This window comes from Salvelinus alpinus, chromosome 7 (assembly GCF_045679555.1).
Source record: "Salvelinus alpinus chromosome 7, SLU_Salpinus.1, whole genome shotgun sequence".
NCBI lineage: Eukaryota > Metazoa > Chordata > Actinopteri > Salmoniformes > Salmonidae > Salvelinus > Salvelinus alpinus.
This window is the reverse complement of record NC_092092.1, coordinates 57,866,615-57,885,030: the sequence shown is the minus strand read 5'-3', so window position 1 is coordinate 57,885,030 and position 18,416 is coordinate 57,866,615. Positions and strand designations below refer to the sequence as shown.

The following is an 18,416-nucleotide window of genomic DNA, read 5'->3' as shown; positions in this document are numbered from 1 at the left end:
CCGCTGTTTACCATTCCTCAGTTAACTATTCCTTTAAAGTCCCCCAGCTGGTCACTAGAGCCTCTGGATATAAAACGACATGTAGGTTAAAACAATAGGTGATGATGCTGCCTGTCATTACGCCTCAAAGTAAAATGCGCACATCGTACCAGGAAATTAAAAGTCGACTGCGGATCTGCAAGGGATAAGTTGGGAGTGGATCAGATGATTATATAAAAGTATAATGCGCCCGTGTCACCACCGGATAGATGCTCGAAATGATATGTCGTGTAGCACTTTAATGTTCTTTCAGGGCGGCGTATTTCTCCCCCGCCGCCTGCCGCTTATTTCCTGCTTGCCCCTGTGAACTCGTCCGTGTGATCCGAAAAAATGCTAATTCTCATATTTTATTTCGATATGCATGGGCTGGTTATGTATTACCCAGACAGGATGTGACATCACCGGGGTCCAAATTAAAAATATGTCGCAGGACAGGCTGTCTAGGATGTCCAGAACCCTGGAGGATGCTGCCTCGAAGTGGGGTCCAGACATGTGATGTTCGCTGGAGGATGCAGGAGGTATCCACGCAGGTGAGACAGATGCACAGGAAGCTAAGTGAGTCGCTTGCAGACTGAGCGCTTTTTAAAACCGTAGTACTTTCACAAGTTCAGATGCGATGCCACACGTTCCCCCTCTGTCTGACTCAGGTGACGCAGTAAACGACCAGAGGTGTTATGGAGACAAATAACATCCATGGATTCCGCACAGACTCAATAGTCACGGACTGGGCTGTAATGTAAAGGGGGACAATATATGTACTGTAATTACATCGAAAGGGTACACATGTCGAGGTTCAGACCTCGGCTTGAATGGCAGGTGCAATCGGCAGAAAACAGAGGTGGGGAGACGAGACTCAGACAAGCTGAACAGTTTACTAAACTGTTCTACTATAAGGCTACTATAAACGTTATTACACATGTAGGAATGATATTATTTATGTGTTAGAAATCGTCTTGAAACCCTAAGCTTGCCTGGTGAATTTATGAACTAGTGTTAGGAAAAGAAACAGCCCATGTTGAGATGAGTTGGTGCATCTCTCCTCCTCTCCGCGGGACAGCGAGGATGCTCTGAGCCGGACTCTTTCGTGCGTCTAGACTCAAAGTGCTGCAGTCAGTCACGTGGTGTTTGTTATTGTCCGCACTCTTTTAAGTGAGGTGGGCTACAGTGTATGGGGGGAGCTGTTTATTTCATAGCACTCAAGTGAAATATTGGGATGCACCACTGCACAAATTATGGATACATGATGGATAATTCTTACTATCAGGGCAAGCATTTGATTGGATAATGAAGTGATACGCAGATCATATGGAATACATTTTCTCCACATAAATGTTTAATCATTTCAAAATATTTTGAAAATAGAAACATAATTCACATGAATGTATACTATAGGGAGGAATATCCTCATGATTTGCATGCATGGCATATATTATTTAATTGAATATCGTGTATTTTATGGAATATCCTGACTACTGATTCTGTGTGAATAAAGTAAAATATACATTCCCATAACTGTACAAGAACGTGCATCGCCTCCTTCATACCACTGTATATGATTGTAGTTTGTGTGTGACACGTTCGTGCAGCGACCTATGGGATTAGGAGTGTGTATGACTCAAACTGCAGTTGCCTGCTCGTCTGGAGTGATCGCTCTATTATTCATGGCTTGCGTGTAGACAGGGTGCTTAATCTCCAGGTTTACTGTGGCAGCTCGTGGCTCAGTGTGCCTACGTAGCTAGGAGGCCAACCCAGGTCAGCCCACTGAGCACCAGGCCTGGCCGGGTTAAGGGAGGCTAAGGCCTGGTACAATTACAGTATAACCATGTAGCCGATGGTAATGGGTGAAGACCTTCATGAAAATAAAATAACCGCCATAACTGTAATTAAAAATAATAAAAAAAATAACATGCAAACCATGAATAATAAAGCTATCACTAATTTCTGCTGTAACAAACTACTCTACAACGTGATGAAACTTTTTTGCTTCTTGCTGAAACATACAAGGTGTTATAGCAAATTTGTCTTTGGTTGCCTAGCAACGCCCCTTCCCTGAAGCAGCAGCACATGCAGTCAGGAGCGGAGGAGAGGACATACTGTGCTTTATTATTATTATTATTATTTTTTAAATTTGAACGGTTATAATGTGACTGCGGTTATTTGGCTGACCAATAAGCATCATCCAAAATTCCCTGACCGTCACAGCCCTAGCTAAGGATAGTGATGGCTGTAGTAACTAAGCGCCTGGGCCTAGCTTGGCCTTTGAGGCCAACAGCAATTAGCCAGGCAGGGCCAGCGAGCAGGGACATATATTCAGGGTTGCTGAAAGGGCCCGGGCGGGGGGTCTATTGGCGGCCGACAGGTGCAAGAGGGAGGAAGGCGACAGGAGCCGGGGGAATCGAAACCAGAGATGGGCCGAAGAGGGTTAGTGTCTCCAGCCCCCGGGGTCAGTTAGTAACATCCCCCCCTCCCTTGGGGGTCTGAAGTGAAAGCAAGTCATGCCATTCCATTACTCACCAAAACAAATGCGCCAATCCTAATGATTACAATCATTTGACGTGATTTCATACATACGAGGATCACACATGTTGTTAAAGTTCCATACATGATCAGGTTATTTTGTTCTTTGCTATAATCCCCATTAAGTACGTAACTTGAAGTTTGATGGTGAAGTTGAAAGGCTTATTAAGGCTACTCGTCTTGCTGGATTCGGCATTGAACAAAAGTACTGTATTGTTAATGTGCTTTTTTTTTCTCCCTGGCTGTTCTGCTTGAACTCCCTAATCCTGGTTAAAGCCGTTACACATCCTGCTGTCATGATGTGAGACTCCAGACAGGAGACTGGCTCTGCAACTTGGTTTCATTTAGCATTCCTTCAGGGTTTACGGGCAGGTGTTTAAAATTACGGGAAGGATATTTATTGGGAACTTTAAAGGGAACATTTTTTTGCTTACCTCTCAATTAGATAAACACACACACTTATGCAACTCGCGCACACATACGTGCATGAGGGCACACACACACACTTTTGTTTACTGTCTCTCAACAACTTAGCAAGCAAATAGATACAATCCTCTGGACTGCTGTCCCTCTCCTCTCTCTCGCTAGTCCTCCCATGAGGCCAGGTCAGTGTGTGATGTGGCTGGAAGGCAGGAGGGGATCTGGGACCTGTAATTATGGGGGCTTAGCAGGAGCAGTGGCTCTTTGGCGCTTGGTTCAAATCAAGGTGCAGCCTGGAGTCTAGGGAGGCTGGGCGGCCCCTTCCCCTCTACAGCCCTCTGCTCTACAGCCTGGCCTGATTGCTGGCAGCTGGGTGAGCCATGTCAAGTGGCAGGCTGGGAAATGTGAAATCCCCTGATAAAGCGCAGAGCCCCTAAAAAGCCATGAAGCTCCGTTAATGAGGAAAGTGATGGGGTTTGGGTGTGTTGAGCACGCAGGCATCAGGGACACACCGTGTGTGTGTGTGTGTGTGTGTGTGTGTGTGTGTGTGTGTGTGTGTGTGTGTGTGTGTGTGTGTGTGTGTGTGTGTGTGTGTGTGTGTGTGTGTGTGTGTGTGTGTGTGTGTGTGTGTGTTTGGCTGTGTAGAGAGAAAGAGATAGTGGAAGTTTACTGTGTGTGTGTGTATGTGTGTGTATACTTACACTCCCCTTCGCTAACTGTGGGGCACAAGGCCGCTACAAGCCAACACCATGTGTGTGTGTGTGTACATGTGTGTGTTTGTGTGAGGAGGAGGATAGAGAGAGTGGAAATCAGAGTTTGTGCACGGTTGACTCCTCTAATCCTGGATTTGGAAGGATCCACACATTTCCAACAATGTAAATCTGGTAGTTAGTTCAACACAACCACTGGAGGTGGAGCTCAAATCTTCCCGGTTCACCCTCCAAGCCATGGAGACATAATCATACTACACTACATACTGGTTCTGCCTCTCATGCACTTCCATGCCCCTTTCCTTTCTAAACTATGCTAATACTCATTTAAACCCTAATTTCAAGACCCACATTACAGTAAATACAGTAAATACCATATTAACAGTAAATATAGTCAATACAGTAAATACAGTAAATACACTAATAACAGTAAATAGTCAATACAGTAAATAGTCAATACAGTAAATACAGTAAATACACTAATAACAGTAAATAGTTAATACAGTAAATAGTCAATACAGTAAATACAGTAAATACACTAATAACAGTAAATAGTCAATACAGTAAATACAGTAAATACACTAATAACAGTGAATACAGTCAATACAGTAAATAGTCAATACAGTAAATACACTAAATTTAGTAAATACAATGGTGGCATCATTCTCGATATTAATGGTGGCGTTCCGCTTTAGAATGATTCCCGAGCCGCTGTAGCAGTTAAACGCATTCCTGGTTTTGTGGTGGCCATTATGTGGCTTCTTAATCACCACCTAGGCTTTTATAACCTCCCTGAGCTTCAATGTGTGGCTGCAGGGAGGGAACCACATGTGGGCACCGACCAGGAAACACAGGCCTACAAGAATAGGCCCTCCCTCCCCGCCTCCCAGAACTTACAGTCTGGGCTCTGTAAACTCAGTGGGCTGAACACAATAGGCAAAGGGCACAGTGAGAAGTGTTCTGCTGCATTTGATTGATGCTTATGAGAAGGGAACTGGGTACATTCTTTTCTATGATCCTGCTGGGAGTGTCAAGAGAGATTAGGAAAGTATTAATAGATGGATTTCTCTACTACCATGTGTAGAGAGCTGAATTCCATGGAATAGGCTGGTAAGCTCTTACTGCAGGCTTCCTACGTCGCCTTACTGGACATTTACCCTGGTCCTATTATTTACATCTTCAAATTAAGCGGTCAATACAGTAAAGTTGCTGGCCCAACTGTACTGAGTTGGGCCAGCAACTGAAAGGTCGCTGGTTCGAATCCCCGAGCCGACTACGTGAAACATCTGTCAATGTGCCCTTGAGCAAGGCGCTTAACCCTAATTGCTCCTGTAATTCGCTCTGGATTAGAGTGTCTGCTAAATGACGTAAATGTAAAAATGTAATAAAATACACTACTTAATGGGCAGTATTTCGGTTACATGTATTTGAAACATGTATTAGACTGGGCCGAATTACACTCCAATGTATTTTTTAACAAGATACTTTCGAGAGCTGTAATTTGTATTTTCAAAATACAAAATACTTTTCCATACCATTTTTTTAATAGTGGTTCACCATTTTGTGGTCCCCTTTCACCCTGCATTGGTATCAGAAGTCTGATAGCACTATGGTGTGATAAGAGCGTCTGCTATGTACAAATTTCCAATTGAAAAGCATCCTGAATATTATTCGAATGAGCTCTGCCACGGAACAAGGTTTTGTCTAGGAATGATTCAACTTTTGTCAAAATTGACTTTTCGTAGCAGGTTTAGAGGAATTTACGCAGCAGGTTAGGAGAATTAACGAAGCAGGTTAGGAGAATTAACGAAGCAGGTTAGGAGAATGAGGTTACGCTGTGTCCCATCTAGACATAACCCCAAAACAAGGCCAATGATAATACCCAGTGTGCTTTGCAGTTCATTTTGGTATATTCATATTCACGTATATACAGTATCAAATCAAATCAAATGTTATTTGTCACATACACATGGTTAGCAGATGTTAATGCGAGTGTAGCGAAATGCTTGTGCTTCTAGTTCCGACAATGAAGTAATATCCAACGAGTAATCTAACCTAACAATTTCACAACAATTACCTTATTCACACAAGTGTAAAGGAATGAATAAGAATATGTACATAAACAAATATATGAATGAGTGATGGTATAGAACGGCATAGGCAAGATGCAGTGGATGGTATAGAGTACAGTATATACATATGAGATGAGTAATTTAGGGTATGTAAACATATAAAAGTGGCATTGTTTAAAGTGGCTAGTGATACATTTATTACATCAATTTTTCCATTATTAAAGTGGCTGGAGTTGAGTCAGTATGTTGGCAGCAGCCACTCAATGTTAGTGATGGCTGTTTAACAGTCTGATGGCCTTGAGATAGAAGCTGTTTTTCAGTCTCTCGGTCCCTGCTTTGATGCACCTGTACTGACCTCGCCTTCTGGATGATAACGGGGTGAACAGGCAGTGGCTCGGGTGGTTGTTGTCCTTGATGATCTTTTTGGCCTTCCTGTGACATCGGGTGGTGTAGGTGTCCTGGAGTGCAGGTAGTTTGCCTCCGGTGATGCGTTGTGCAGACCTCACTACCCTCTGGAGAGCCTTACGGTTATGGGCGGAGCAGTTGCCGTACCAGGCAACTGGTTTGTGAGTGTTTTTGTAAAAGTTCTGTAAAAGTTTGTGAGTGTTTTTGGTGACAAGCCGAATTTCTTCAGCCTCCTGAGGTTGAAGAGGCGCAACTGCGCATTCTTCACCACGCTGTCTGTGTGGTTGGACCATTTCAGTTTGTCCGTGATGTGTACACCGAGGAACTTAAAACTTTCTACCCTCTCCACTACTGTCCCATCGATGTGGATAGGGGGGTGCTCCCTCTGCTGTTTCCTGAAGTCCACGATCATCTCCTTTGTTTTGTTGACGTTGAGTGTGAGGTTATTTTCCTGACACTACACTCCGAGGGCCCTCACCTCCTCCCTGTAGGCCGTCTCGTCGTTGTTGGTAATCAAGCCTACCACTGTAGTGTCGTCTGCAAACTTGATGATTGAGTTGGAGGCGTGTATGGGCACGCAGTCGTGGGTGAACAGGAGAGGGCTGAGTACAGGAGAGTACAGGTGAGGACTGAGAACGCACCCTTGTGGGGCCCCAGTGTTGAGGATCAGCGGGGTGGAGATGTTGTTACCTACCCTCACCACCTGTGGGGCGGCCCGTCAGGAAGTCCAGGATCCAGTTGCACAGGGCGGGGTCAAGACCTAGGGTCTCGAGCTTGATGACGAGTTTGGAAGGTACTATGGTGTTAAATGCTGAGCTGTAGTCGATGAACAGCATTCTCACATAGGTATTCCTCTTGTCCAGATGGGTTAGAGCAGTGTGCAGAGTGATTGTGATTGCGTCGTCTGTGGACCTATTGGGGCAGTAAGCAAATTGGAGTGGGTCTAGGGTGTCAGGTAGGGTGGAGGTGATAGGGTCCTTGACTAGTCTCTCAAAGCACTTCATGATGACGGAAGTGAGTGCTACGGGGCGGTAGTCATTTAGCTCAGTTACCTTAGCTTTCTTGGGAACAGGAACAATGGTGAATAAAACCTAAGATTACCTGGGGTAACAATGTAAGAAATAACACATAAAAAAACAAAATACTGTATAGTTTCCTAGGAACGCGAAGCGAGGCGGTCATATCTGTCGGCGCCGGAAGTTCTAGTATTTACATGTTGGTCATTTAGAAGACACTGCTATCCAGAGTGAGTGACTTAAAGTCAGTGTATTCAATAAACGTAAATAACAACAACATCTCACAGTCATACCAAGTAAAATGTTTTTGTAACCGTTACTGAGGATGTTGTTGCTGTAAGGGCCGGCTCCTTGCAAATGTATTTCTGTATTTTAAAATACAAAATGCAGTGGCAAGAAAAAGTATGTGAACCCTTTGTAATTACCTGGATTTCTGCATAAATTCATCATCAAATTTGATCTGATCTTCATCTAAGTCACAACAGTAGACAAACATAGCGTGCTTAACGAACAACACACAAATTATTGCATTTGTCTTGTTTATATTGAATACGTCATTTAAACATTCACAGCGTAGGTTGGAAAAAGTATGTGAACCCCTAGGCTAATGACTTCTCCAAAAGTTAATTGGAGTCAGGAGTCAGCTAACCTGGAGTCCAATCAATGAGACAAAATTGGAGACGTTGGTTAGAGCTGACTTGCACTATAAAAAACACTCACAAAATGTGATTTTGCTATTCACAAGAAGCATTGCCTGATGTGAACCATGCCTCGAACAAAAGAGATCTCAGAAGACCTAAGAATTGTTGACTTGCATGAAGCTGGAAAGGGTTACAAAACTATCTCTAAATGCCTTGATGTTCATCAGTCCACGGTAAGACAAATTGTCTATAAATGGAGAAAGTTCAGAACTGTTGCTACTCTCCCTAGGAGTGGCTGTCCTGCAAAGATGACTGCAACAGCACAGCGCCAAATGCTCAATGAGGTTAAGAAGAATCCTAGAGTGTCAGCTAAAGACTTACAGAAATCTCTGGAACATGCTAACCTCTCTGTTGACGAGTCTACGATACGTAAAACACTAAACAAGAATGGTGTTCATGGAAGGACACCACAGACGAAGCCACTGCTGTCCAAAAAAACATTGCTGCACGTCTGAAGTTTGCAAAAGAGCACCTGGATGTTCCACAGCGATACTGGCAAAATATTATGTGGACAGATGAAACTACAGATGAGTTGTTTGGAAGGAACACACAACACTATGTGTGTAGAAAAAAAGGCACAGCACACCAACATCAAAACCTTAAGTATGGTAGAGGGAGCATCATGGTTTGGGGCTGCTTTGCTGCCTCAGGGCCTGGACAGCTTGCTATCATAGATGGAAAAATTAATTCACAAGTTTATCAAGACATTTTACAGGAGAATGTTAGGTTATCTGTCCACCAATTGAAGCTCAACAGAAGTTGGGTGATGCAACAGGACAACGACCCAAAACACAGAAGTAAATCAACAACAGAATGGCTTCAACAGAAGAAAATACACCTTCTGGAGTGGCCCAGTCAGAGTCCTGACCTCAACCTGACTGAGATGCTGTGGCATGACCTCAAGAGAGCAGTTCATACGAGACATCCCAAGAATATTGCTGAACTGAAACAGTTTTGTAGAGAGGAATGATCCAAAATTCCTCCTGACTGACTGCAGGTCTGGTCCGCAACTACAGTTAACGTTTGGTTGAGGTTATTGCTGCCAAAGGAGGATCAACCAGTTATTAAATCCAAGGGTTCACATACTTATTCCACCCTGCACTGTGAATGTTTACACGGTGTGTTCAATAAAGATATGAAAATATATAATTGTTTGTGTGTTATTAGTTTTAAGCAGACTGTTTGTCTATAGTTGTGACCTAGATGAAGATCAGATCAAATTTTATGACCAATTTCTGCAGAAATCCAGGTATTTCCAAAAGGTTCACATACTTGTTCTTGCCACTGTACATGTATTTTAATTAAATGCATTTTAAAATACAAGTATTTTGTAGTTTCTTTTGATACATTGACCTTTATGCTATTTTGTAATTCTATTTTGTAGTTGTTGCCCATCCCTGACCACATCACATATAAACAGTTAACATTTGATTGGCCATTAATATATAAGCCGCTGATTGGCCGTTTATATATATAAGCCTTTAATTGGCCGTTAATATATAAGACTTTGATTGGCTGGTAATATATAAGCCTAGGAAGGAGTGATGATGGCCTGACTCTAGTTTGATGGATGAGTTGAATAAAGGAGAGAGCAGCAGCTCCACAGTAACAGTGGCATACTTGTGGTAGGCCAGCTCCATCCATCACTCTCTGTTTACACCGCTCTTTCTCCACCGACCAGGGGGAAAGGAGGACAGATGATTGAGGGGGGTGATTAATAAGCTGAGCGGCTGTTTGTGGGAGCGATGGCAGCCGTGGTGATTCCTCCATAACTCCCAGCTAGCTAGATTCTTAAGAGTATATTTAAAGGGTATTAGACTGGCCCTGGTTGTTTGAATAGGATCTACAGTATAACGTGTGAAGAGGCTGGCCTGCTCTGACGTTGTAGTAGGGCTCATCTAGCGAACAGCTGTGGGCTCTTAGCGACTAAATAAACCTTGCAACCGGTTCGATGGGCGTCACGGGCGACATGCGCTGTCAGGGGCCGACGTGCTTGATGCCATAATTCACGGGGCAACAGCCATACATGACATTGAGGAGTGGGGAGGGGGGAGGAGGAGGTAGTGGGGGCCAGTGTTTGTAGGGGAGAGGGGTAGATAGACACCCCTCTGCCTGTTTACCCTGCTCCTGATGACCCCCTGCCTGCTGCCAGGGCAATTATCACCTTGGAGGAATGTGGGACCTGCGTGTTAAATTCCCACTGAAGCCCCTTGGAGGAGGAGGTCAGGGAGTAGGATGTCCCTCCATGGGGGCAGCGTGTCGGGGGATTGGGGTGGCCGGGTGCAGGGAGAGAGGGAGAGGAGGAGTAGGGAGGGTGGTCCAGGTCCAGGGGGGATTCCTAGATCTGTCAGTGCGTCTCTCCATCCTCTAGCTCCACATCAGCCCTCCAACCAACAAGCTAAACAGGATTTGCATCCATGGTGTATTTACAATGCAAATGGATTCCCTCCCTCTTCATTTGATTTGGAGACTTATCCCAGGGCAGGCCTCACACCGTGTAGACAGACAGGGCCAGAGTTTAGACTGTACATGAGGCTAGGAGACATCTTGTTTAGCTGCTTCAGTTAGCCAGCCACCAGACTGCTGCGTTGGCTTTGTTTTGCGCGGAAAAATGTTATGGTGTCAATTTTGTCTCGCTATTAGGTTTAGGTCTACCTCAGTAAATTTGCCCAAACACTGGCACACTGTGAAGGCCTGAGCCGTCTGCACTTTTAATATGTCTGTTTGTGTCAAGCTGTTTTTAGTACACAAGTGTAAATCACAACTTTACAAGTGTACCGTAAAGGCTAGCTGTTATTCGGTTTGTGTGCGAGTGTGTGTGTGTGTGTGTGTGTGTGTGAGGGCTCCAACGTGGCACTAACAGTGTATTGCAGTCCCTGAAGGTGTTAGTCTGAGCGTGTGTGTCTGGTGCCGTCCTGTCCAGAATGCCACTTTTTCTCATCCTTCCTTTCCACCATGTCTAATGTAGAAAACAAGAGTGGTTGGCTGACACAGCATATCATGTGCTGGATGGACATGCATGACTCCCATGAAAATCGACCCTGCTCTTTACCCTAATATTCAGACCAGGATTAATGTGCCAAGCTTATACATGTTTATGTTCTCTTCAACAGCTACTATATCAAGGGGTCTGCTAAAGGTAAGATTACAAGAAAAACCTCACTTTGCATGTCCTTCATCTAGTGATGATGATAGCGTTGACTGATAGCTAGGCATACTTTAGCATGTAGCTCAGTTTGTGAGGCCAGTGAACCTCAGTTCCCCTCTAGACCAGCCGCTGCACTCCGCTGTGCTGTGTCCTGAGCACTCTGTGTTAAGCTGGGTCGTTCATTAACTATGCTGTGAGAGCAGCCACCCTTGAACACCAAGCCCAAACACATTGTGACAAACCAGAGTATCCCCGCAGTGTCATCGGATGACCTCGCCACTTTCAATTAGTGCCAGTCCAACATCACCTCTCCTTTAAGACCACAGAGGGGCCCCACATAGTAGTAGGCCTGGTCTCCGCCCACTGCCCTCTCTGCGTGGAGTAGGGTGAAGTTAACCCTAGACACTGATCTAAGGTCATTTTATGTTTTTTGTTCACTATTATGGACAAGGTTAGGGTTGGATGGTAAGCTCATCCTAGATCTGTGGGAGGTGTCCCGGTGGCCCTCTGTTTTCATTCTTTATTTGCAGGCAGGCAGCCAACATCCACCCTGTCTTATGAGGACCCCAGCCCATAACAATAGGAGTGACCGTAGAGTATGGGACCAGTTAAACCCCCCCTGCCCCACCTACCCGCCAGGAGTTGAACTTCACCGTTGTCATGGAAACACACTTTCCCCCCTCCCCAATGCCCCTCCCACCATTGTGTTTCTCTCTGCACAGTAATGGCCGTGGGCTGAGGGGCTTTTTTAGGGGCATGTAATGTCATGTAGTGACTCTACAACCAGGAACACATTAGTACCAAATACGTTCTATATAATGAATGATTTCTGTAAGTGTTTTCTGCCTTTAAAACCAGGTCAGATTGTGGATTTGTTCATGTTATTGCAGAACATAGATTATTAAATCTGTTTACAGTATATTCCATTTCGCTTCCTTAGGGATCTTTTGTTTTGGGGGAGTGGTTCAGAATAGCAGAAGCAGCAAAAGTCATCTGGTTGTTTTTCCGTGCTTAAAGATGAATAGAAGCTGACCTAATAGCTCTACTTGTAAAGGGAACTCCTCATACTGATCTCCGACTGGTCTGTCTGATAGCCTGACTGTAGAGGCGGGCTTCGCATACTACTGTCTGCCTGCGTGTGCACACTGCACACACACTACACTAGAGCACCCGTCCACACACTCTATCTGCACGATCTCTAATGCACACGAGCTCACGGATGACCACACGCACACCCACACACGTGTGCTAGTATCACGGACATTGTAAAAACGAGAGAATGAGAGAGCCAGAGAGATATTGCATGGAAGAGGACTAACAGGGAAATCCCCAAATGGCATTTTTAGAGCCTGCACTTAATCAACATTTTACCCAAGGAAAAGTCATTGCTCCTAGTTGCGTATAGACTGTTTCACATGCTAAGGAGAGTTGCATTGGTGTGCTGTATTAATTGATGTTACTACATGAGCTATATATTAAAACTGTATAGAGTGTTTTCCTGTTAGGAGGAAGGGTCCCTGTCATCCTTCCTTCACCTCTCCATCCATCCCTCATCCACCAGGCCCGTGTGGTGTGTCGTCTCTGGTCCGCTGCCCAGGCACAAAGGGAAGACCAGGCCTGGCACATTCATTGTGCTGCTCTTAAAGGAAACCACCAGCCAATGTACTGTAGGCTCAATAGGGCATTGGTGTTTTGTAAGGTCTGATAAAGTGCGGACTAAACCGTCTAGGATCTGGGCTGGTCCGCCCCCGGGGTTGTGTCCTCCATTATGAAGGAAGCAGTCGTGTGTGTTGTGAATGTAGGTCTGTGTAATGCTTGGTTAGTGCTGAACACTGGGGTGGGACTAGGGAGGGCCTGGGCGTCGGGACCATTGAGGACTGGTTAAAGATGTCACCCCAGTGTTTGGAGCTGCTGTCCACTGCCGTTAATTGTGAAAAGGGATGATTGGGCGGCTCCTTATGACTGGAGGAGGAGAGCAGAGGGACGTTTTTTTTTCTGGAGCTTGTTGAGCGACCGGATTGGTATCTTTTGTGTGTGGACATTTTTTTCAGATGGTGTCAAGAGAAGAGGGATGTCAAGATGATCAGAGTGGTTAGGGTGTGTGTAGACTCTCCCAGCGACTGTCCTCTTCTTTTGAATTACTTCCACGTGCATAATTTAGCAGTATTAAGAATGCATAACTTTGCATCCGAATTTTCCCTAACATTGAGGGAAGAAAAAAAGGAATAACACATTTGTTACCAGTCACGCCTTGTTTTTCACGCCTTTCAAGTGACACTTCAAAAGATGCTCCCTGGCCCATCTTAGCATTTCCCCGACACCTCTTGGGATGAGACGGAACAAATGGGAGGATGATCCAGAGATCAAGTTCATTAAGCTAAGCAAAACAAACACATGGGCAGTGAGAAAGAGACAAAGAGGGAGGGTCTTGTGAGTGCCGTGGCCCTTGTCTAAAGCCGTTAGGGGCCCCGTGTGGGTGTCTGGGTCTCCAGAGTCTGCTTGGGTAATTATTAGCCCAGTGTGTGGGAGTGTGAAGGAGAGTGTGTGTAGAAGTATGTCTGTCTGGCTGGCTGTCTGTCTGTCTGGCTAGTGCTGGCTGTCTGTCTTGTCTGGCTAGTGCTGGCTGTCTGTCTGTCTGGCTAATGCTGGCTGGCTGTCTGTCTGTCTGGCTAGTGCTGGCTGGCTAGTGCTGGCTGGCTGTCAGGCTAGTGCTAGCTGGGATGTCTGTCTGGCTAGTGCTGTCTGACTGGCTAGTGCTGGCTGGCTGTCTGGCTAGTGCTGGCTGGCTAGTGCTGGCTGGCTAGTGCCAGCTCTCTGTCTGGCTAGTGCTGGCTGTCTGTCTGGCTAGTGCTGGCTGGCTGTCTGTCTGTCTGGCTAGTGCTGTCTGGCTAGTGCTGGCTGGCTAGCTGTCTGGCTAGTGCTGAATGGCTGGCTGGCTAGTGCTGGATGGCTGGCTGGCTAGTGCTGACTGGCTGGCTAGTACTGGCTTGCTGGCTGTCTGTATGTCTGTCTATCTGGCTAGTGCTGGCTGGCTGGCTGGCTAGTGCTGGCTGGCTGGCTGTCTGGCTGGCTAGTGCTGGCTGGCTGGCTATCTGAGTGGCTAGTGCTCTCTGTCTGGCTGGCTAGTGCTGACTGGCTGTCGGTCTGTCTGTTTGCATTCTCACTGCATCATGCAAATGGATGAATCGACGGCCCAAATTGAAGTGGGGAGGGCTCTCCTATAAACTCAAACCTATATCCCGCTTTGTATGAACTTACCCCCTCCCAATACTGCCCTCTCCTTCATACCCTGAGCAGGGAGAGAGGGGGTATCTGAAGAGGAGAAAAGCCATCTTTGACATGTCTACTGGTGCCCGTCAGGACAAAGGCCCATTTCCTGCTCTTCCATGTGGAAAATATCTGGGAGAGAAGGAGGAGGGAGGAGACAATTAGTGGGATCCGCTAATCACCAGGGCAAAACACATTTAATTGACATGTGAAATGTTGTTTAATCTAACAAGTCGATAGGCAGTATGACAATGGGCTGGCAATCAGGATTGGAAAGCCAGGGGACTTTGACAGCTGATTGCTGAGGGGGGAGGTCGTTGTGAGAGCTGGTGTGTGTGTGTGTGTGTGCTGGGGTGGGGTGGGGGAGACCCATGGGGATTAAACACCATTATGCCTTTAACCCATTTGGACAAATAACTAGGCTGCCTTTAAACACAGAGCAACACACTCAGCCTTAGTAAGAGAGTTGTTTGAGTGTTTTAGTATATCCTCTAAACCAGTGAAAACCAGTTATTTCTCATTGTATGACCACAATAAAGATGAAGAAAGGGAGTACTCCGGCAAAAAAAAAAACACAAATGAGGGTTGGAGTGTGAAAAAAAGTAAGCCCCTTTCGCTTTGACAGAAATCAATACGTATTTAAGGTTCTAAAAAACCAGTATCCCCATATTGTAAAGCCTCAGTCTGAATTGAACGCATGGAGTGGTGGTTTAGAGACCAGACTTAGGCAATTCAAAACCTATTACTACACTGTTATTTACCACTCATTTGTTCAAAAGCACATTGAACAGGTTCTTTACATACTCAGTGCACTAAAATCTCAACCTCTGGAACCCTAAACAGGTACTTCATCAATAAAAATGTCTTTCTATAAAAAATGATTCTGAATAGTTTTCATATCAATGTGGCCAATAATATCACATAAAGATTAAACTAAGAAAGATATTAGGAAAACACCCCATCCTCACCATAGAACATTGTACTGGGCGTGTAACTGTGGACTAGTGATGGGCATTCCGTCTCCTTCGGCTCAGCTCACCAAAAAGAGACGTCTCTTTTTTTGTCTCCCAAACGGCTCTTTAAAAAAAGATATGTTTTGTATTTCTTAAAGTCAAACAGTTTGCGATAGTTTGACTATGATTGGTGTTAAAACAATTTTAATTAAATTATTAACTGAAATCATACTCTACCTTAACCACAATGTATTTAAAAATGCTTTGGTTTGTTATGAAAAAGAATGCTATTAAACATCTGCATTTAAAGTGTAACTTTTTAATGTATATAAACAAAGTGCATATAAAACAAACCATTCAAAACGAATACAATCTGAACAGCATAATAGAATATTTTGCACCTTATCAAAGAAAGATATATAACAATGTGCAAAACTGCAGCATCCCACTTAAAACATTAAACTGGTCCCTCTTTTCTCTCTCTTCTTTATTGCCATGCTATAACCAGCATCCCACTTAAAACATTAAACTGGTCCCTCTTTTCTCTCTCTTCTTTATTGCCATGCTATAACCAGCATCCCACTTAAAACATTAAACTGGTCCCTCTTTTCTCTCTCTTCTTTATTGCCATGCTATAACCAGCATCCCACTTAAAACATTAAACTGGTCCCTCTTTTCTCTCTCTTCTTTATTGCCATGCTATAACCAGCATCCCACTTAAAACATTAAACTGGTCCCTCTTTTCTCTCTCTTCTTTATTGCCATGCTATAACCAGAAGCAAACAGCAAGGCTGACCATATGTATCTTTTATGAGAGATTTGCATTCAGAAATGCAAGCTGCCTCACTATCGAGGGGCTGATGTGGTTTCTTCTCTCAGTAATTATTTGTCCCGTTTTCGAGAAGACCCTCTCAGAGGGAACTGGTGTGGTCACTATGCAGAGTCTCCCTGTCATGACTTTAGTAAGTCGTGGGTAGACCGAGGCCTTGTTCTTCCACCAGCTCAGAGGATCTGCAGATAAATAGGATCCTCCAAATAGGATCGGACCTCCATTATGGCATCTGCTGAGAGATTCCTTCGTGCTGCATCCCCAGTTGCTCTCTTGTCAAACAGCATCCAAACAGCAGATGTTTGTGGCACTACTGCTGGTGCTTCTGCTCCATCTGCTCCCTCTTCTTCCTGTTGCCCTGGTGCCTGAGCCAGCTGACTGCTGGGACTGTCCCGCCCTGCTGCTGAGGTTATTCTTTGAAGAGCCTCATCAATCGCTCTGGCATCACTGAAGGCTACCTTCTTAAACCTGGGGTCAAGTGCAGCGGTTTCTGATAGCATATATTCCATTCTGTGGATCTTTCTGTCCATTGATGAACATAGGGTGTCCATCAACTCTGTCACATGTTCTGTGGTTACATTTGCTTCTCTCTGGCGGCTGGCTGTGATTCGCTGCAGACTCTTACACAGGAGTATCATTTTTAAGGTTGTCACATAGCTGAAAAGAGAGAACAGTAACTTAATTAGTTCAGGTTCATGTTTTGTCTACTGACACTACATTCTCATCTACTGCTCATATACATATATAATACTGGATTAAATAATGATATAGTAATAACTGCTTACTGTACCGCTCTCCACTGATCTCCACAGTGACCTGCTCAAAGGGTTCCAGGACTCTGCACACCTCCTCCACCACCTCCCATTCCTCTTGGGTCAGAGAACAGGTGCATTGACAATGGCCAGGGTAGAGATGGTGGCATCCTTTGACTCAAGAAACCGCTCAACATATAAAATGTTGAATTCCACCTTGTAGTGCAGTCTTGTTTAGGCCTCAACTCAGGCATCCCCATCTGGCGTTGTGTAGACTTTAGTTTTTCAGCACCTACTGTGCTCCTGTGGAAGTATTCCACAGCTGCTTTCACTTTGTCCACAGTGGGCTTCATCACCTTCAGAACATCTCTTACAATCAGGTTGATTGTGTGGGCAAGACATGGATGATGGGTCCATTTAAACATTTTCATGGCTTTGGTTATGTTAGCTGCATTGTCACTAACACAACAGACCACTTTTCCATCTACTTGCCATTCTCTGGCCACTCTCAACAGTTCCTCTGCCAAGTTCTCTGAGGTGTGTCTGTCGCTGAACTCAAAGCAGTCCAGAAGAAAGCTAGACATCGAAAAATCTTCAATGAAGTGACATGTAACCGACATGTAAGAAGTGGTTACCCTTGATGTCCATCAGTCAGTGTTAAGGCAAACTGCAGTAGCTTTTTGGACTCTTTCCCGCACTGAAGCCTGTGTGCTCTCATACAGTTGTGGAATAAGTGATTTTGAAAGGGTTTTCCTGCTTGGAATTGTGTACATTGGATTTTGACTATTGCTATAATTTCTAAAACCTCTGTCCTCCACGATCAAAAATGTCTGGAAATCGGTGGCAATCATTTTAGCCAATGCAATATAAATTTGGCCTTATTTTGCTACAGACATAGACTTTGGCATAAACTGGTCCATAGAAGACTGCGTTGCTGTGGGTCGTGGAGTAGGCCTACTTGACTGAGTGGATACATCTCCACGTGTGGAGGTGCTGGCTCCACCACTATCACTAGCAGGCCCGCTAGTTTCTCGAAGCTCCGCTACAGCTAGCTTCACATATGGGTGCACAGTTCGCATATGCCGGTGTAGGTTATGCGTTGAACCGGCTTGATATGAGATTTTGTTTTGGCAAATTCTACACTGTGCTCTAACATTGTCTACATTATTAAAATGCATCCAAATGCTACTGTGCTTCCAACTCATATTCCAGCTGTTGTTTCACAGCTGTCCTTCCTCTCTGTTCTCGGCTGCTCAGTGTGTGACTGTGAGTGAGTTGGCTCGGCCCTCCCTCACGCATCTTTGGTTCATTGATTGACACTGCGTGTCTGATTGACAGGAACAACAGGTGAGGCTGTTAGTCTGAGCAGACAGTCAGAACGAATGTGTGCGCTTGAGCATTTATGCCTATATTATTTTATTTATTTTTTCGTTCTTTGAATTAGTTAATTCTGTTCATTTAAATCTTTTGATTATTCATATCTTAATTTTTAAATATTTTTATAAATAGTTTCGGTTCTTCTGATATGCGAGCCGGCTCCCAACGTTCACCTACAAGAGCCGGCTCTTAGAGCTGACTCCTTCGCGA

The 18,416-nt window shown here is 44.7% G+C and overlaps 1 long non-coding RNA gene across 2 annotated transcripts in view; it reads left to right on the top strand.

Annotated features, from left to right (window-relative positions):
- The first annotated feature begins 447 nt into the window (after positions 1-447).
- LOC139581305 (uncharacterized) overlaps positions 448-18,416 on the top strand; it is a 244,252-nt gene continuing 226,283 nt past the window's right edge. The window contains exons 1-2 of one of the 2 annotated variants that reach the window (XR_011676196.1): positions 448-569; positions 10,994-11,019. This is a non-coding gene — a long non-coding RNA (uncharacterized lncRNA). The remainder of the gene's footprint in view (positions 570-10,993; positions 11,020-18,416) is intronic. The other variant, XR_011676195.1, reaches the window with a different exon arrangement.